Source organism: Limulus polyphemus, unplaced genomic scaffold (genome assembly GCF_000517525.1).
Source record: "Limulus polyphemus unplaced genomic scaffold, Limulus_polyphemus-2.1.2 Scaffold150, whole genome shotgun sequence".
Classification (NCBI taxonomy): domain Eukaryota; kingdom Metazoa; phylum Arthropoda; class Merostomata; order Xiphosura; family Limulidae; genus Limulus; species Limulus polyphemus.
Window position 1 is genome coordinate 966,319 of NW_013665760.1, and position 22,294 is coordinate 988,612.

At 33.7% G+C, this 22,294-nt stretch overlaps 1 protein-coding gene across 2 annotated transcripts in view; it reads right to left on the reverse strand.

The window, feature by feature from the left end:
- LOC106475902 (G protein-activated inward rectifier potassium channel 3-like) overlaps positions 1-22,294 on the reverse strand; it is a 54,460-nt gene that overhangs the window by 29,361 nt on the left and 2,805 nt on the right. The window contains exon 2 of one of the 2 annotated variants that reach the window (XM_022381071.1): positions 17,300-17,438. The exons of the other annotated variant lie outside the window; for it this stretch is intronic. The gene's annotated coding sequence lies outside the window, so the exon portion shown is untranslated. The remainder of the gene's footprint in view (positions 1-17,299; positions 17,439-22,294) is intronic. 2 annotated transcript variants of the gene reach the window in all.

Genomic DNA, 22,294 nt, shown 5'->3' on the forward strand with positions numbered 1-22,294 from the left:
CTAATTTTGAAGTGATAAACTGGAGGGAAGGCAGCTAATCAACGCCACCGATCGCCAATTCTTCAACTACTCTTCACTAACGACTAGTGGGATTGACCATCACTTTATAACGCCTCCAGGGTTAAAATGGTGAGCATGCTCGATGATGGTATTCGAATCCAGTACAGCAATACATTCCCCGAGGGAGTACGTATTATTTTTATTATGTTTTAGTTTCCTTACCAAACAAAAACATTTTAATCGGAGAATGATAACCTTCAAATGTCATGTTTATTACAGAATGAATGTTTTAATTTAATAATAAAAAAATCATTACAAATTGTGTTATCTCCCTCACTTGAAGCAGCCACTTACACACAATCAGACCCTAAGTGGAAATGCAAACTTCCACGACAGCCTTGGAAGGCGCAGGAAGTAGTGAAATAGCGGAAATACCTTTTCGGTCTTCTTCGAAAGTATATATTTCACAAGGGGGGTTTTCATGTAGATGTGCAACGCAGTTTTATATTTTTTTAAAATAGTATCGTTATAATGTTAGAATGTACTCCTTACGTACTGTCAACAAAAAATATTAATAATCCCGTAAAATAAAATGCCCAAAACTGTATAAAATATTTAGATTATTCCTTTTTTGCAACATTTCTATTTCACATTAAGCTGTTATAAAAACTATTAAGTAATGCTAAAAGGAATTTGTAATATCCAATAATTTGTTCTTGTTGAAATCTACAATATTAAAATCATGCTTTGCAGAGAGTTGTGGATAGAATTAAGATATTTTTAGACTCAAGTTCTTTAAACTCTAATGTTGTTGATTTCTTAGTGCAAAGTTTACACATTAGACTATCTGGACTGTCCACTGCGGGTATCGAATTCCATATTTTAGAGTTGTAAGTCCATAAACTTACCATTCACCTACGAGGACAAACTTTGATAAGAACGTAATCTTCTGCTATTTACCGTATGTCTCAGGACTAACCAGGTGAGAAATTATTTCATTTTTTCTAAAGATAGCCTAAATCAGAAATTTCTGGATGTATCTATAAAATAAAATTTAATGATTGTGAAGAATTCTAAACAGGTGAATCGAAAATAGAAAAAAAAAATTAGAATAAAGGAACGCTCCTCCTATATTTTTTACCACACAAGTAAAATTACTAGCTTCTCCAGTAAAGATGTAGTTGTTCTTAATAATGAGTTAGGTGTAAATAAAAAACAAACTATTTATTTAGTATTACAAAATTAGGTTGAATAAATATCCTTGAACACATTTATAATTGTTTGTAAGTGTTGTGCATATGTAATCGTATCATCTAACTTTCTTCTAGTTAAGATATACTTTTGCCAATATAGGTGTATCAGATAATGCCAGGGGAACAAGGCCAAACGTCATTTTAACAATTATTTGTGTTTTTAATTAATCCAGTTTTAATTGGAAAAAAAGATCCTCCCACCCCCGATTAACCTCAATTGAATTCAGCTATTTTTTTGTGCAATGTTAAACATTCAAGAAAAGTTTAGCGCAATTTCAGTATCACTTGAATTAGAGATATTGGATTTTGTTCTTTACTTAACCAATTTTGAATCTTATCACAACAGCTGCATAGTTACCTATTTACTCAACAGATGACTCGAGCATCAAAACATTCATCAGAAATATTTTTATAAATATTTCTAAAAAATAATTGGAATATTTTAAGTTGGCTTTCTTAAATATTTTGTTAACTAAAAACTTGACAAATAAAAATATTCTGTCACTTTAAACAAGATTTGAGGATTTTACCAATGTTTTCTGTTGATACAAAACTTGCAATGTAGTTTCTGATGGTACTATACAAAGAAACAAGAGGGAATCCCTAATAGCCACGGCTGTAATTAGATCTCAGATCGGTCAGAAGATGGAGATACAAGCTAAAAGTTTGTACTTGATAAAAACAAAAAACAACCATTCTATGAGCCGTTATGCCGCGGCTAAAAATAACGTAACTGTTAATTAAAATGGAGAAAATATTTGTTTCTTGAAGAGGTTTATATAATCAAAATCGTTCAGTTGACTCTCATTCTGAAATTGTATAGTTTTTTTGACATACATAAACAGGATTATTTTCAATAATGTCACGTACAATCATGAATTAGCTGTTTGTTTGCTTATTTCTCTTGCTAATGAAATGATTCGAAAGGTCCAAAATAAACAGTACAGAGGTGGACAGCGAAACTTACGTTGGGCCTAGTTAAAAAATAATTCATGTTATAACAGATTCTCGTAAAATATCAAAGGTTTATATTTAAAAAAATAACGGAATTTATAATGATTAAGCTTATTAAAGTAAATACCAAATATATGTATAGCTTACCATCAATTTCCATAGCAAGAATCGTAGATATATTAATTTGGCTTTAGGGCACGAGATGTCGCTAAGTAGTTAGCCAATCAGAGTTAATGTTACACTGCCAAGCTAATTGTTCGTGGATGCAAACGAAACTACGACAGCAACAAGTTTATTTATTTACTTTTAGTTGATATTTCTGAACCCTTTAAAAAAAAATTAGTTTACAGTAAATATTCGCTAAATTTTAAAAACGTAACTAAAGAAATGAAGTTCAAATGATGAACGAGGTTTTATGTTTAAAATTATAGTCGAATTTGAAGTGCCAATCTAGTCGCTAAAAACACTAACACATGTTAATGATTTTCTTAAAATCAATAAATTTCTTGAATTTGCCACTAACCAGTTTTATTCTGTGTTCAGTGTTGATGTTGATTTACAATGTAAAGCTACACAATGGGCTATCTGAACTCTACCCACCAATGGAATCGCGCCCCCAAATTTTAGAGTTGTAAATCCGTAAACTTACCACTGTGAGACCATAAATATGCACATCATACCTTTGTCACTTAAAAATTCAAAGACTGTGTCCATTCTTTTTAAAATAATGCAAACCATGCTAGAACCTAATTCTTTTCTAACTTTTCTGGATCTTAGTATTAAGAATTAAAGTTAGTATTTTCCTACAGTGCATTTACCGGATTATAGCGCAACGATATACAATGGGTTATATGCTCTCTGTCAACCGTGGAGAATCGCACCCAGGATTTTAGCTTTGCAAGCCCAGAAACTTACCGCTGGCCGACTGAGTTATTTTAACAGAACATAGGATTTAAAACACGAATTTCCGATTACTAAAAAGGAGATTATGTATTAACATTTTGTTACTTAGAACCAAAAATAGAGTAATTTACTTTTGGAGATAGTAGGATAATTTTTAATCAAATAAAAAACTGTAGAAATTTAAGGTAATAAAATGAATTATTGATTTTTGTAAATTTAGATTTGATCAATTAAAATTCCAATAATTAGTATTATATTAACCCGATATACCAAATAATTAATGTTATTAACTCATAACAAAATTCCATATTGAATTAAGTTTTTCACGTGCATGCGATTAATGATTTAGTATTAAATTTAATTAATGTTATTAACCAGATCAGCTAAAAGGTCTTGAGCTAATCATACTTTCAAGTACCCCGGTGGAACAGCGGCAGGTCTTCGGATTTATAACGCTAAAATCAGGGGTTTGATTCCCCTCCCTGGATAGCCAGATGTGGCTTTACTATAACAAAACACACACACACTTTCTATTGTATTATATTAGCATTGTATTTATAATAAATGCCACTTTAAACGATTGAGACGGACGGGTCTTTCCTTTCTAAATACATCAAAAATGAGCTTAAACACATACAAATAACTACTGCTCACACTTACCAACATATCTTCACAAAACAGAGCAATAAGTCCCGTATTGTGGAAGTTTCAAGATCCATTGTTGTGATGAAGACAAGGAAGAGATTTAATTGTCAGTCAATCTTCCAATTATCTTATCGGCTGCTATAATTTACTTAGTTTTGTTCTTCTGTTAAACTAGCTTGAGATCCATACAGTATTTCTTTTTTTTTGTTGTTGTTTTTAATCAATATTAACCTAAAACAGAAAAGGTCTTTAGGCATATTTCATCAGTAAGTATATATTATTTAGTGCAGTGATCCCCAGTAGGTGCCAGCGGGCCACATCAGTTCCTCGAAAGCGTGATTCGTTGCCCGTAACTACGATCAGATATTGCAAAACTATGTTCAGTTGAATTTCACGTAACGCTAGTCTGGAACTATTTGCATTAACCGTCCCTGATACTGAAGTGATAAACTAGCTAGTCAACACAATCCACCATCAACGTTTGGGCTACTCTTTACTAGTAAACAGCAGTATTGACCGTCATATTAGAATACCCCACCCCACTGTTGCATGGATTTCGTCCTCGCAATCGACAGGTTGCATGTCAACGACCTAGTTATCATGCTATTGCATTAAGAAAATGATGCATTCCCCAACAAGCTCAGTCTTAGCCTTTTAGTCACTGTCTGAGGTGGTTCAACGTGGCCAAGTAAATGGGGAACAATAATTTAGTATGTATGATAAATCCAATTAATATCTACAACAATACGATAATATTAATGATAATTATATTCACTTTATTCTTAGCTAGCCCAATACAGGTTTCTAATGGAAAGATCGTAGAAGAGTATTTTACTTACGCCATTTGCCGACGAGGCCTTTTTTAAAAATTTCAAATATCATAGTTTTCTGTTTTCTAAATAAACACGTTCCAAATTAAAGAGCATAAACGTTTGACATTAGAAATATTCAATAATAATAACACACTTAACTGTTAATTTACAGATTAAGTGTATTCAACACAATGTATGTGGAGTTACAAGAAATTACGTCACATGATGCACAACGTCAAGACTGATGGAGCTTGATCACTCTGATAATAAGTTTAATTATTTCATTCTTAGTTGGTCCAGAAAGATATACCAGTAAAAATACTGTAATTGTAGTTTATTGCACTTGTATATTGCGCACTGCTGCCAAGGAAACGAAAAAAAAAAATCTTTCTACTGGCTAATTAATTTTATATTTTTTTTATCTTCACAGTTCATCGGGTCAGATGTTTAATCCATAATTTCAATTAAACCCTGGTTGTCTTTACCTAAGGTTAAAGCACAAGAAAATAGACGCCAAATATGTTTTTTTTGTTGTTTTTTTTTTATTACACAAAATTCGTGCAATATGAACCAACTACATGAGCATATTTGTGGTTGATACTTGTATACAAATCTCTAATAGTTTGGTTTCTCAGGAGGCGTATACGGAGCTCTGTGCTACTATTGAAGACATGATGCACTAAACATTTCAATGATAACACAAATGTAAACGTTATCGAAAGGTCAAATAACATGTTCTAATTTTCAACTAATATTGCTTTAAGCTGTTTTACATTAATTTTATAGTCCCTAGGGATCTCTATATATTATTTGTTGATTCTAATGAATTAAAATAAAGTATTGCTATCATTAGTACAAGTTTTTTTTTTTAATCAGTACGATATTTGTTACGGTGTTATTTTCAAAACTGCCATATTTTAAGGAATTTTTCGTTTATGTATTACGTTCACTACTATGCCCCGACAACAGGCACAAATGTAATGAAGTGTAAGTACATGTTGTAGTTTGTTTGGAATTTCGCCCAAAGCTATATAAGGGGTATATCTGCGCATGGGCGTCCCTAATTTTGAACTGACAGGTTAGAGGAAAGACAGCAACATCCACCGTCTCTTGAGATACTGTTGACTGATCAAGTAGTCGGATTTGACGGTCACTTTTATAACGCATCCATGACCCATAAGAATCGCGAACCTTGATTCTAACGAGCTTACATACAAATACCATGAAGGGTTGAGGCAACAATAAACATTGTAGAGAACAGGTTTCTGCGTCTGGTATAATTCTTGTACGCCATGATTGTGTTATCCAATCCCTTTAACGACAATTTTCCAGGGAAATCTGACTGTAGGGCAAGATAAAGAAATTCTACGAACACTGACGCGACAGGCTGCGTTTCTTCCGTTCGTCAAGCAGGATTGCAGCTGCAAACCAGTTTTGGCTGTAGGTTGTTATTATTATCGCTAGTTGTACATAGAGTATTCCGTATGTTACTCTGAAACGGTCAGAGGCGTTTGTTCAGACTTGCGATAATATCAAGACACTATTTAAGTTCTCAGAAAATATGGGCATATTTAAAATATTTATTAGTTACTAAAGAATATACCAGCAAGTCAAGCACTCAAAATCCATTACTTCTAGCACACATATGACAATGTGAAAATTGATGATAAAGACAATAAAATTTTCGTTCAATGAAAATAACTTACATTTCTTAGTCCTTGGAGATCTTGTAACATTCTGCAAGTTTCATTTTCTATTAGTGATATTTTGTCAGTTGTCTCTAATAAGAACTGTAATGTTGTACTCGATGGTATTTACTTCTCAACATAAATATTAAACCGTTATTAATTTCAACTTTGAGAGTACGGTTTTTGAAAAATGAAAGTAGCAGTGCAACTGGAGCGTAATTAAATAACAATGTTTGTCTGTTTATTTTACCACAAAAGCCATACAATAGGCTATCTACAGCATGGAATCGAACCATGGAGTTTAGCACTGTATGTCCATACACTTTTCGCCTTTTTTCAGTTATAAACTTTCCATTAAGTCGACATTTCTCTATGCGGCTTCTTCAGAAGGTTAACAACCTACGTTAGTCAATTACCGTGATCAGCCTCCTGAGGAGATCACAAGTAGAAACGCTTTTCATTGAGAAAAAGAATTTTTTTTTCAGCCGACTTCATTACTCTCAGAAATTCAAACTACTTCTCACCCTATTATGAGATCAGAATACCAAAAACACATAGCGTCAAAACTGAAAACGAAATACACCTGTGCTAAAAAACAACTTCTCACCCTATTATGAGATCAGAATACCAAAAACACAGCGTCAAAACTGAAAACGAAATACACGTGTGCTAAAAAACAACTTCTCACTCTATTACGAGATCAGAATACCAAAAACACATAGCGTCAAAACTGAAAACGAAATACACCTGTGCTAAAAAACAACAACACAACTTAACTATAACAACAATGACTTATTTTCTAGTCGTTTCATCTACTAATAACTTCTGACCAAAAGTAAACGAACTTTTCTAATCAGAATTAAAAAGCAACTTAAACTTACATATACATATAATAAACCAACTAGAAGTGCATAACTTAATAAACCAACTAGAAGTGCGTAACTTAATAAACCAACTAGAAGTGCGTAACTTAATAAACCAACTAGAAGTGCGTAACTTAATAAACCAACTAGAAGTGCATAACTTAATAAACCAACTAGAAGTGCATAACTTAATAAACCAACTAGAAGTGCATAACTTAATAAACCAATCCACAAGACAAGTTAAAGCTATAATGATTAGAACACATTTATTTAATATTTTGGTACTCTTTCTATTAACGATATTTTCGACTTTTAGGTTTGTTACGTCTACGTTTCGTTTTGTTCCCCGGTGGGACAGCGGTAAGTTTACGGATTATCAACGCTAAAATCCAGGGTTCAGTTCCACGCGGTGAACACAGCAAGTAGCTCAATGTGGCTTTACTCAAAAACAAACAAAAAAACCAATCGTTTCGTTTTTTAAGCTGATAGTTGAAATGATCCTTTGCAAAACCCTACAAGTAATATGTCAGGAAATAAACATCATTATTTTCCAAGATTTAAGTCAAAATTAATTAATTTTCCTTTCCTAAAACATCTTTGGTCTCCATTATTTATTACATTAGTTAAAAAGTAGCGGAATAACTACACCTACATTCAAATCCAACGGAAATCCCTTAGCAATCATACATAGTGTTGTTGTCATATAACCCAATAGTTCACCGGTACGTCGAAATTCAGTCTCAGCTACTTCCTTTAATACTCTGTAAAGTCGAACCCTGGTAAGTTGAAAAACGGTAATGTTGAACGATTCTTGGAGTCCTCGCGGCGAAATGTCCATTGATTACGTCATGTTTACTTCGAACCCTAAGCGACGACGAGGATGGCCCAGTGACGACCGCCAATAAACCAGTTGTGAAATTGGAAACGTAAGCCTTTTTGGAATTGGTGAATAAAACCTGTCATTTGTCTCTTGAAATAAGTGACCGCAGGCTCTTATTACTAACTTTTTTAGGATTTGGAATTCGTTGTGTTTTATTGTTTTGAAATAACGTAGATGTAGTTCCACTTAAACTATGGAAAGTTGGATTAATATATGTTCATTATCGCTAGTTTGCTTTAATTTGATTTCGTTCCAGAAAGATTCATGTTTTAAAATTGACATGGATTGTGTATTAACGATTCACGAATGATGCTTTTTATATTTCATTAAATATAAAACCCAAAAATCAATCTACATGCCTACATTTATTATGGGTCAAAGCTTAAGGTCACAAGTTAGCTATCTAGAACCTCTGATATACAAATAAATTCCCAAAGTCCCTGGTATTTCGACTACACCTTATGAAATAAAAGCCTCCAACGCTTTAATAAATCACTTTTAACATATATCCAACGAAACGTTCAGAACGTTACGAATTCGATTAATTCAGAAAAACTTCACGCGTCATGATTCGAACGTTCAAAATTATTGTATTCGAGGTTATCGTTGCCTGTAATAAGATTACTATTAATTTTTGTCATACTGTTCTTTACTAGCTTATTGTAGGTCTCCAAGGAACAGTGTTAAAAGTACTTCAACTACTCTTTCTGATGTTTTCCGCTGTCATCGAAGCCTTTGGATGATACCAGAGTTCATCAGGCCGGACCGATTATAATATACAAAATATTTTGATAAAGTGCTTTTTACATCAGTCGTTTGCGATACGTCGTGTACTATGGTGTATAACGCTCAATCAACTGGAGTAATATTTCTTAACTAGAATCGTAATAATTTTTATCTTGTCATTGTCATTCTTTGTTTCACTGCTCTGTTACGATACCAAAGCTCATTGGGACAGTTTCAATAAGTGCAACACTACGCTTATTAAGTTTCACATATACTAGAACGCGAAAGAGCAGATTTACAAGTCTGTACACGAAAGGACACGAGTTTGTTTACGCACGAACTGCAGAGGAACGAGCGTGCAATATCACAATTCTGCACAAGTTTCTTGTTTTTGTTTGGAGTTTACACAATGCTTTCATATTATAAAGAGTGTAACAAAATGGTTTAAAAAGTAATGCAAGGATGCTTATACATTATTATTAGTAGTAGTTTTACATAAAAAAGTGATATTTTTATTCCAAACATTATAATTTTGAACAACTCAGTTCCGCGTTTCATCAGCTGAAACACACCTTTCTTTACAGTCATAAATTACAGTCGGATTTAACTGCAACAATGTTATCTTTGTAGTTTAAACAGTCATATTCGTATTGCATGCACACATCTGGAACGTTTATAATTACTAACAATTATCATTAGTAACTTAAGATATTACCAAAGTTCCTCATTTTAACAGTGTTTACATTCTAGACGAAATGGTACTGGACCTCTATGGAGAACTTTTAGTTTGGGGATGTAACAATTTATGCAAATGAGGCACTTTAAATAAATTATAGTACTTCATCCTATAGATAAAATAGAAAGAAAAAATAAAACAGATATGATGAAAATTTACATCCAATTAATGGATCGGAATCCAGAAATAAACTACATTTGAATATACATTTACAAATGAAAAATGACTAGATTAACACAAGCTTGTTCTTTAAGTGGAGTTTTTGAGACAACTGTCAGAACCATTTGAAATATAAGAAATAATAAAATACGCAGTTTTTATCTCAAGTTTTTTTTTTAAATAGGAATAACTTTTTGAAACTTAGTCATATGTTAATATTTTGCTGCTGTTCATTTTTTCCTTCTGCCCCAATGCCATCCCTTATCTTATCAACAACTAATAACTATTGCTACATTATCATGCTCACAAGTTTATTATATATTTTATAGATTTACTGGAAAATCAAACCATTGTTATATGTATTATCCACTATAACCTACAAGGAAAGACCGATGAGGTTATATTATATTTTCAAACACATATTTTTTGAACTGTGCTCTGCAGTCTGTAGACCAATGAAACACGTTTAATCAGTTTGTATTTGTATATAACAAAATATATTAATATATTTGTTTCTGAATTTTTGTGAACTTATTTGTGACTAGTTTGGTATTTCTCATGTTCAACAGAATGTCTGACAACTACCACATCCTCTTGTAAGCACTTTTTTTTTTGCAGAATTACGATAGTCAATAAAAGACAATAAACTTTACAGGAGTTTTAGTTCCATCAATATTTACATTAAGTGTGATCGACGTGATTTCTCTCCATATTTAAACAGCTTATGAGTTAACAACAAAGGATTGTAAACGTGTTATCAAAGTGCAGAGTATCTCTTTAGTATAGTAAATTTTCTAGATATTTTACTGTCATGACATTTTTAACTTGTAAATTAAAGAGATAAGGAAAGTACAAAAATCTAGCACATATTGTTCTGTAAGTTGAAGTTACTTCGCTTTGTTATTGTCAGTTACATGTTAAATATATTTACAATATTTTCAGTAAAAATGGGCCATACTCGTTAAAAATGCATAGTTTCATTGTTTATATTATGTACATTTCTCCCCTTTTTAAATGTATCTTTAGTGAGATATATTCATTTAATTGTTTTCTTTTAATTTCAATGCAGGTATTTGGCAGTTAATCAGTTAGCGCTCTCGTCAACAGGTTGTAGAAGGTCATAAATGATGGTTTCGTACCACAATGGTCACTGAAGATGCTTATAATTGCTTGATCCTATTTATGTAATATCGTCCTCTTTTGGTGCGAGTACGCGAGTTGATGTGTGGTTATAAAGATTTGCACAAAGTAATATGACCTGGGAGGGGGGTATTTCCCCTGAATTATATAAAATAGTAATTATAGTTGACAAAACTAATTAAGATTATAAAATGTTGTACTAGGAATTATCGCTATGTTTTAACAGTGTAATACATCATTATTCTTGCTTCAGTACTGGCCTGGTGAAGACTCTTCAGCTCCAGCAACCAGATATACAAGTTCAGCAAACATCATAGGAAACGGTATTCGTGGTAAAACCCCAGCATGTCTTATTTGTAAAATAACGTTCGACTTATTCTTCGTTTGACATATCCTCAATCTGTACTTATGAGGACTGCTTATAAAATAACTTCAAAATTAACGTACTTAAAAAAAAAAAAACACATCTTCAGACAAAATGTATTCTCTATTAACAAATAAAATTATTTTATAGGGTTTGGTTTGAATTTCGCGCAATGCTACCCGAGAACTATCTGCGCTAGCTATTTCTAACTTAGCAGTGATAGACTAGTGGGAAGACAGCTAGTCATCACCAACCACTGCCAACTCTTTTACCAACGAATCATGGGATTGACTGTACTATATAACGCTCCCACGGCTGAAAAGCGAGCATGTCGGTAACGAGGATTCGAACTCGCGAACCGCAGATTGCGAGTCGAGCGCCCTATCCACCAGGCCATGCCGAGCCTGATTTTATATGGATAACAATTTCCTACTTTTTATGTAATCACTATACTTAACCCCTTTTTTTTCTATAACAACGATTTTTCTATTCTATTTTAAATGACTTAATACTCTATACAACCCACCATGTTGCATGTTTCAGGCCATAAAGTTTTCATAACGTGCCCAAAAGCTGAAAGTGGGGATTGCGTTCAGCGGAATCACCTCTCAAATTCCGAACCCTTCGATCCAGCCCACTTAAAAAAAGGAAACAGGCAATAAAATATCAGCACTGTCTTGTGCTTCCATGTGCACATATAGTTCTGACATGTTCTGGTGTTTAAGACGCTCCACTCGCAATTTGAAGATCACGGGTTCGAATCCTGTCACCGAAAATCCTAGCTCGTTTTGCCGTGGGAGCTTTTTCGTTCTTAAAGGATGAGGATTGTGAACTAGCTGCCTGTCCTCTAAATTACTATCACTTTGCGCGAAATTCAACAAACAAATCCATGAACACACAAAATAAAAACCTATAATCTTGTGTATACAGGACACTACCAGGAAGTACGTCCTGCAACCTTCAAACGAAGTCTCAACGAGAATTGTTTTTAGTGATTCTATTTCATCTTAAGATCTCTTTTTAGTGAAAAATACCTTTATGACATAATTTCATGACCTAAAGTTCGACTTTGTAATTGGCCTTCTAATGGGCCTGTTGCATTTAGCCATCAATTAAACATTATTTATAAAAATACAGGTGCACAGTGGGCTCAAACTAAAACAACATTATGATCAGTTGTACAGAATGGACTCCAACCAATGCAATATTATGATCAATGGTACAGAGTGGATTCCAACTGAAACAATACTATGGCCAGATAAAACATTTTTTTTTTTTTATATACTATTAGGCCTATGTTATTATTGGTCACAAAATCTCTATCAATACTCAAGTACACAAAAAACTTAAAAAGTAGCGTAAGTATTGCAATTAATCTTGATTAATAACTACTATGATTTCACCATATTGTTTGGACAGTTCTTTACGTTGGGTGTTATGACAGACAAAAACATAAAGTCATTTAATATAATGCAACATGTGGACCCCATTTGTATTGAACGGTATACAGATAAGCTGATAATACAGGGATTAATGCAACCCATAATTAATGTTGACTAATTCTGTCCTTTGCCTCAGGTAGAATATTCATCTACAAGTCTTGAGTATATATATTTTAATTTAATTAGAAAGTGTGTCACAAAATGTTAAAGAAGTTTTTGAAAAATGCAGAGTTTAAAGCCCAATGCTTTGTCCATGCTTACAAGTTTCCTGCGAAAAATATTTAAAATACCCTTTTCAACCAACAAAAATAATCATGACGACGTTGTTAACGTTTTTAATTAAGAATGGCTAATAGGTGGCGCAAAGAAATATAAAACAAAAGCAACAATTAAGGTCCAACTTAATTACTAATATTCTAAACGTAAAAATTACCAACTTCTTCCCGCATATTTCACTATCGGTGGGGGGGGGGATGGGGGAGTCCACATATTGCATCATATTGGGTAGTTTTAAGTTTCTGCTTGTTACAAACACTCAGTGTAAAAAGGTGTCCAAAACGCTCATTTTATTGTGTAAAATACACAAAAAAACTAGTAGCAATTACTGGAATTAACTGAAATATTCATGGTATTGTTGCTGTGTCCCTATTAAGGAACTCTATAGCCAACAAAGTTTGGTGCGCGATTAGCTTAGGAAAACAAAAAAACAAAAGTGTTTAAAACTGGGGTTAAAACTGATAGATATTAGTGTAAAACTATTTTAAAATTGGGCTGGAAATGACCTGCATTAGTGTGGATTTGCAACACACGTAATTATTATGGTCAGATCTATGAAGATGATAATATACCACCCCAACTATATATACTAAAACGCATTTCATTTAATGCGATACAAGATATTCATATCAAAGAATATAGTGTGCTGTTTGGGGGAAGAGGGCGAATAACCATACCAGACTACACTTACAGTCACTTCCTAGACAGATAATGCTCTAGATCTTGATTTTACATAGTGCGAGAAGTTTAATAATGCATATTACAGATTTGGATGTAACACTAAACAATAAACGATTTTTTATAGTATAATATTTCTTCAATTACATAATGTCATTCTAAACACAGTGTAACAGTACTGTCTTACAGTCAAGTATACATGTACAAGCAATAATCACGATTATTTCATTAATGGTGAATGATTAATGACTATAGTTAATTTCGTAACAGAGAAAACTTCATGTGCTAAAATAACCTACTTGAATCTAGTTGCAGTTCTAGCCGCATTGATAGATAACATAGAATTAACAGATAAAACGGGTTAGAATGTGAATGTAGTAGTAATTATATTGGTCAAACTAAAATAAATTTAAAATACACAGTGCAAGAACAAAAAAGTGTATATAAGAAATAATAAAACAGAAACCTCAGCTACAGCCGAACATGTAAAACTACTCAACATACAATATTATGGAAAAAACTTCAATTTAGCTCAGGTTCGTAGTGTTATAACATTAAATAATAAAGAAACATTAGAAATAATGAAATATATAAAAAAAAGAGTACTAAATAGAGATGAAGGAGAAAACAAGTCAATATGTTAGTATATGGCGAGACATATTATAAAAAAATAGCCCAAGGAAATATACAAATAATAGTGAAGCAATGCAACAAATGGTAAATTTAGTGCATTGAAGATAAACTCTATGATAAGTACAACCCTTCTTGCATCTACATCTCATCAATTCATAACATAATATTCCTTCCTCGGGCAGGTTGTTCAAAGAGGTCTCCAGTCACTTGGGTCGAGCATGTAGGGTTGACATACTTTCTTCCTGACATGCTGCAGCAAGGTATGCTGAGTTAGAGGGGGGGGGGGGAGTTCAAGAGTTCTAGGCCTCTGCCATCCGTAAAGAGTGCACGACAGTCTTTGTTCTCTGTTCTGACTGAGAAGGCCATGAGAAATATAAATCTTCCAACTTAAGAAAGATATTACTCTCGAATTGTTTCTGATAATGTTTACAACCTCATTAAACAATCAGTTATAGATTGGAACGCACTCCAGACATTTCAAAAGACTTCTTCCTTATTCTGAAGAAGGCAGGTGTTGTGTTGCATGCTGTCAATGCATGAAACATTGGCAGCGTTCTTCGTATCTATGGTCCCGATGTTCTAGCAATTCCATGAGCAACAATGTATCTATAGGATCTATCCTTCCAGAATGTGACCCAAAGTTCTGGGATATTTAGTCATGTAACAGCTGTTCCAACTAAAACAATACACCAATGTACGAATCCGTATGTTCTCATACCCAGAGCACATAGAATGAGCAGTATGCAGCAGCATGCAGGTATTAGTCTCTTCTTGGCTACATGGTGAGAGATTGATAGTGTCGCATGTTATTGGTGAAAACATTAGTATTTCATCACTCGTGTACAATTATCCACTCCACTGTCAGCGATCACTGTGGCTAAAAACTTGAACAGTTCTCTTTTGTTTTCATCTTCTTGCTGGAAGGTAATCACTTGTATGAAAGAGATCCTGCTGGCACAACACATCTGCTCTCTCCAATACCACGTTCTTCTCGTATTGATTTCTTCAAGCGTCTTGGACTATATATATTATCTCACACTATCCCAGTCTCTGTGACGTTGCCAACTCTGCAGAACATTTCTCTGGTATATCACTGGAACATCGAGACACCAACTGGTTGAAGTACATGATCCATAGCTTTGCTCCTTCACGAATCAATGGTTGGTACATTACTGGGAAGGCGACATTATTGTTCTAAACATGTCAGTAGATAATTTGTGACTACACTTCATAGTTTTCCATTTCAGAGAATGGTGGTAGGCAATCTTAATTTTCATGGTGAAAGAAGTATTCCAATTTCCATTTCGAGGCTAACAGGCAATGTAGAGACAAAAAAAGTGTGTGTGGTTATTTTTCAAGGATGCTATTGTTATTTAGTTTTTGTGTTTGATTTCTCATGAAGGTAATTGACGACTGAACAGGTGTTTCTTGTAATGGTGTTTGTAATATAGTTTATGTGCTGAGACAACCTTTATTGTACCCATTCCTGGCAGTGGTCTATTCCAACTTCATTTATTTCTACACATTGTTTCAACCATAGGTTGGCCTATGATGAATAGAGTACCAAGGTCAGCAAATGTTTACAATTTTAGAGAAAGGGATTTCCAGTCTTTTCCATAACAGTTGTCAGAAACTTCACTTCATTGACGAAACAAGTTGAACAGCAGAGACTTGCCCATGGCGGCAGTTGGTAGGATTTTTTTTTTAAATTCATATCACTATCAAATTCAGATAAAAGTTTACCTAACTCTAAGCCAACAACTATCCATCTATATAATACTACTAGATTGCCTATAAGACCTACTGTTCCTCCTCTTCTCCCCTTTGATGTGCCCATCTAATTACTCATAGGCTGGATCAAGTTCAATTAACGAGAAAATGCATTCCAAGTTCCAACTTTACCTGCATGCATTGCTGAAGAACCTCAGGATCTTTCTTCTGAAACTCCACCATATCCTGGATGGGTACTAGCAGTAATCACGAGTGACGAGCGTAATTCAAAGCAAAGAGCCCTGGAACGAGAGGAACCAGTGTAGCAAGAGACAAGGTAAAATCTGCCTGACGCAGAGAATGGACTAACTGTAGAAACAAGAACATACAGCTTCAGTGGTAAACCTGGCGACATTCATCAACTTGAAACTTGTACCATTTCTTGAACTCAAAAGGCTATTCACCCGCTGTTTCATGTTCAGCATAGATATATAGACTAGCAGCAGACACTTGATGTAAATAACAAGTTCTTGTGATTTGGGCCACATTTAATATTGCATCTGCTTTTTCAGAAGAAGAGATGTTTTGATTGATAAATACAAGATACTCATTCACTGTTTTGCAACCATGCACCAAAAAGTTTGAGAACAGCAGATTCAATGTGAAGTACTTCTATTTTGTTTTCACTACGAATATTCAGCCGATTCAACTACATATGTTATCCAATGGCGAACAAAGTTAATCCATTATCAAGACACGTATTTAAAACCTCTACAAATAGCATCTATGTTATGTATTATCAACTGATAGAGAATGAGCGTTCTGTATAAATAAAGGATACAGATCAATCAGTGGCAATGGTCTAGGTACAGTACATAAATCAATCTGCATGGAAATGCAGAAGTGGACTTAAGTAGTACAAGTATTGTGGGATCCAGTATGACCACACCATGGTCTGAATCGGATCTCTTTGGTATAGTGCTGCACCAGTGATTCTGCTGTGTCATGGAATGAGTCAAAAGTCATTTATGTAAGGTAGAAACATATGATTTAGATATTCATGTAAGGCAATACATAGAACAAACTCACAGTTTAACAGCATTTTGCAACTCAACCAGCATCCATTTAACAGCATTTTGCAACTCAACCAGCATCCACAAAGCTCAATTTTACCACTCAATTGCTCTGAAAGCGCTTATTACATACACTGGAAATAAAAGACAAGAGGAAATACTGTTCCAGTCTGCAAATCGTCTGAACGTACACAACTGTATATAACTCGTTTAAAAATATGACCGAGTACTACAAATGTCTACTATTCTGACCAACAGTGTGTGCTCTCGTTACACAGAGAATCATGTTGTATGTTCACTTCAGTTGAGCAGTAACTTATTCACTAGAGGAGCCATTAATATCGTAGATCATATCACATGCTACCTGGTATATGCCACTACAGACACGACAATACTAAACTTTTGTCTTTGGTGATCCAAATCCAAAACTCACGAGTCTTTACAGGAGATGGGTTTAAATCAACATAAGCAGTTTCTTCAGCTTTTCTTTTCTAGATGCATTTCTATTTTAGTTTGGAGAATCTGTTAGTACATGATATACAGTACTTTGCATTAATTATATTTAAAGTTTGTTTAAATATATTACCTTCAAGTCATGATTGACTCAAATTGAGTGGCATACATCCGAAACTAAAGATGTGTAGCCATTTCCTTGATCATTACTCTGTATTACGACGAGAGTTGAACACTTCTCATCTGTTTTTACTTGATACAATATATCGCCCAGTTAACCTCTAATGATACTGTTAGTCTATACTGAAATTGCAATGTTTTTATCATAATATCAATTACCTATTAGTCTAAATATTAGATCACCAATATATTTCTGCCAATAATTACAGACCTTTGGAAAGATATAATGTTGTAACTGTTTGTGGTATCGATGTGGGATTGAAATGTAAGGCCCTGGGAGAGTGGAATAGTGGCTCTCAGATAAATAGAATGTCGAGAATTTTACCGAGGGAGATAGGAAGTCATTCTGTATTTAAACTTAAGTGAATAATGTGATTTTTAATAAAGCAAACATACTATATGTTGTAAAATACAATAATCATACCCCCTGAAACCCCCAAGTGAATGTCTAAGTTAGTCCTAATCTTATTAAGTATATTCGAAAGTTCCACTTTAACAGTTTTTGGTGCTTGTATCATAATCGCCTATCTTCTGGACTATTCTTCAGGTATAACCAATCCAGGCACCTTTATCATACGGGGTAAGCTCAACATAGTACATACACAACATACATAAATTTGTAATATCTGTGTCCGTATCTAAGCGTACAGAATTTACAACAGCGTTTAGCATCTTGTTAACCTAATATAAATCTTTTACTTGAAGTTTTAGTATACTAGTTTCTCACGTCTCGATAAAAAGCCAAACTTGAAACATATTTGCTGAATATTAAAAGTATTTAACTAATTCATTCTCTCGACAGAAGATCACAAAATAGTTCTAATTTTTTCCAACATTATTAATAATTTTAATAATGTTATTTATTATTATAAATAAAGGTCTCAACTAATACTTGAGAGCTCACTGACAAATAAAAAGATAGAAACTTCAGGCAGTTCTATACAAAAACAATGCGCTTTTCCAAGAATTTCCAGATTGCAATATTGGAAGGTTCATTATCCTACATGACCTTTGCCGTAACTGAACATACGCGATTTATTTTTCATGTCATTGAATTAGTGTGAGAAAACTGCATTAAAAACAACGTTACCTTGTCCGTGACTTGCATGTTAATTACTGCACAAATACTGAGCTGCTTATCAGCCTAAACACGAAATGTGGAACTTCGTTCGCGCCAGTAAGATCACTAATAAAGATAAGACGCATCAAACTACGTTTTTTTTTTTTTTTGTTTGTTGTTGTTTTTATCAAAGACAAGATGTCTATATCAGTAAAATGGCTACATAGTTAGGCATCTCATACATGGATGGCAATATCTAATTAGCTTGATTTTAATTGGATTAATAAATATTCAGCATTATTTCGTAACCGATATCATGTATGATACTGCAACAGTTAAGGGCGATAAAACATGTTATTTCTTTTCTTCTTTTTTTTTGTAACCGCCCACCCCTTCCGCTATGTATAATTAAACTACTTTTTCTTGCCTATCTTCAGCATCTTCATCTATGTTCAATGTAATGACCCTACTCTTATCAAAGTCTTAAGACAGGTTATCAACAAAATAGAATTAATTAGCTTGAAAACTAAAGTTAAGTAATTTTGGCATAACTAGTGGCCTAAAAATCAAATTCATTTTCAAGTTTGGTTCCATAACAGCGATAGTTTTACGAATAAAAAAGCTTTTAAGTAAATTCCCAAGTTTAACAGTAAATATGAACAAAATTTAGGATATGAACAATACATAATAATAAAAAGATTTCTCTGAGCTCATATTTGCCAAGTGTTAGATATAACGGAATTTAAAATAAATCTAAAAGATTAGGGTGATTCACGGAACAAGAGTTCAAGAGTACGTACATCAATCATCCATAAACTCTTGGTTTCACATTCAGTTTAATTATGATTAAAATAACAAGATCATCATATGCGCATTTTTACTGCCATATGAACAAAGTTTTTGTTCAAAAATGTATTTTTTTTATTATTTTGTCACCCAAACTTCATAGATGGAATTAATACATTTCACTTAAAATACTATTAAGTTGTGTTAAATAATAATGGTTGACAATGATAGATGGCAATTGGTTTTGTTTATGCACAAGACGAACATGACTTGTAGTTTAATGAGCACAAATATTATAACTTGTAGTTTAATGAGTCACAAATATTATAACTTGTAGTTTACTGGATAAAGATGTTATAACTTATAGAAGGAATAGTATAACTTTATAAACGCTCTAGTCTAAAGTTAACATCAATTATAGATAAAGGTTGTTAAAACTCAGGAAAAACGACCCAACAGCGATTTTGAAGAGTGGTTCTCTTTCGCATTAGAGACAGGCATTGCCAAGCAAATGAACTCGGACTGTGAATCCGAGTACTCATGGTTCTCGGCCCGTTGCCACTCCACACTCTGGGGCTATGGGTACGCTATAATAGTGGCAATCAAATCACAATTAGATCAGGAAACAGAAACTCAAGTGTTGGTGGTGGATGCTGTTGTCTAGTTTCATTCCCTCTAGCCTATTAGTTCAAAAATTAGGAACGGATATTCGCAGATAATAATCCTTATGTAGCTAAATTCCTAAACAAACTTTTTCAACACGAGCTCCTGATCCACGGTGGTATTTCAATTTATTAGGAGTTCGTTTAATATGTTTATTTACATATGCAAAGATAATTCTTGTTCCATAAGGTACCAAGTTGGTGTTTGGACTACAGCGAGTATTACACGAGGGGAGGAAGAGAGAATGGTCTGGTGGTAAATTGTACTGATTTGTTGTCGTTAGCACATAATGGCAAAATAGTTAGTTTTTTGTTGTTGTTTGTTTGTTTTTCTTCCTCTTCGAAATAGGTAGTCTTCAAAGACTTTTGTTAACGTTGTTGATGACTACATCAGAACAAATAAGTACTTAATAAATGATTTTTTTTTAATTAGCACTCAGAACCAAGTTAGATATTAAAATAAATTTAAGAAATAAGTGGAAAAATGGTAGGAAAATCCCGCCAAAACACAGAACTTGGACAGCAAAGGCAAGACTCAAATATAAGTCACACTTTTGTCACACACAAACACGCATATATTTGTATATATACATACAGTGTTATCTTTCTGGGTGACCAGCTTCCGATATCATTTACATGCCTTAAGAGAATTCTGAATACAGAAAGACCACACTTTAAAGTAATACTGAGGTCCTAGGGCGATTTTCTACAAGCCTAAATTACCTACGTTAGTGATTGTTCTCAATATACATATTCAAGGAAAGATTAACTCTCAGCTTATACAGACTCTTGCACCATTTCTTCCCTTGGACATCCAAGGTTAGAGGTAATGCAAGTTCTTCTGAATGACCATCGTGGTATGTAACCTTGAAGTGAGGAGAGGATTAACGTAAGTTAACCATTTCTTACATCCTGCTCACAAGGTCGTTAACCAGGTGCAAGTTCTTCTGAATGACCATCGTGGTATGTAACCTTGAAGTGAGGAGAGGATTAACGTAAGTTAACCATTACTTACATCCTGCTCACAAGGTCGTTAACCAGATACAGGACGTCTGCTCGAAGAGTTTAGAAAATATTCCTGGATATATTCTTTGTCTAGTTAGAGAAGAGTATAATCTGTCAATTTCCATTTGTTAGCTTCTTCTTCACCAGTTTTTAAACTTATACGAGAAACAATCGCTCTTATCTATAATTCAAATGCCCTGTGGTTAGGGTGCTTGCCCCGCAATCGGAGGGTCGCGGGTTCAAATCCCAAAAATTGGCGGTAGGTGTTGATGACTAGCTGCCTTCCCTCTAGTCTTTCACTGATAAATTAGGGATGGCTAACATAGATAGCCCTCGTGTAGCTTTGCGCGAAATTCAAACAAACCAAACTATAATTTCAGAGACTTGACTCAAAGCACTGCGTGGAATCTTACAATTCACATACACGACTTTTTTTGTTGTTGTTGTTTTTTGTTTTTTTAGTTAGATTTTTTTTCAGATGAGTATAAACTAAACTTTGAATAAAGCTCATTTCAGCAGGCTCTGATAAAGTATAGTTTAAGGTCCGTTTGATCTTAATATTAATGGTAATATTCATTTTGTGTCAACTCTAACCTTTGATACATTTAAATATCTTTATGTGATTTATCAAAAATACGAAGCAGCTACAAAGTTGAATGCCAATATATATCGTTTTCAACATATTTTTGTCGAGTATCACGGTCTAACCCGGCCAACAGGATCTCGTATTGAATAAAATAACTCGTGTTAAACAAAAGATAGATCTGAAATGTGAAAAAAAAAAACGTGCAGCGAATTATCTTTATTTCAAATATTAGGGTTTGCGTAAGGCACCGTGTATTTAAATATTTATGGGTTTCTAATGGACACCCAAAAAATTTGGTGTAATGTTATCCCCAAAATTATAATTTGTGGCAACTTCTAAGCCAAGTGTCGTTTTTTGTTGTTGGTGGTGTTTGTTGTAGAACAAAGCCACATTGGTCTATCTGCTGTGTATACCAAGGGGAATGGAACCCCGAAATTTAGCTTTGCAAGTTCTTAAGCTTATCGCTGACCCACCAGGATCTGACCATAAGTAAATTATCATAAAAATATATAAAAAAAAGTACATACCGAAATATAAATATTAAATCACAAAATTTTCTTCAAAGATAGGCTAAACTTAAAATTGCAGTACAAAAACTACAAAATAAACACAAAATCTACCGTTACA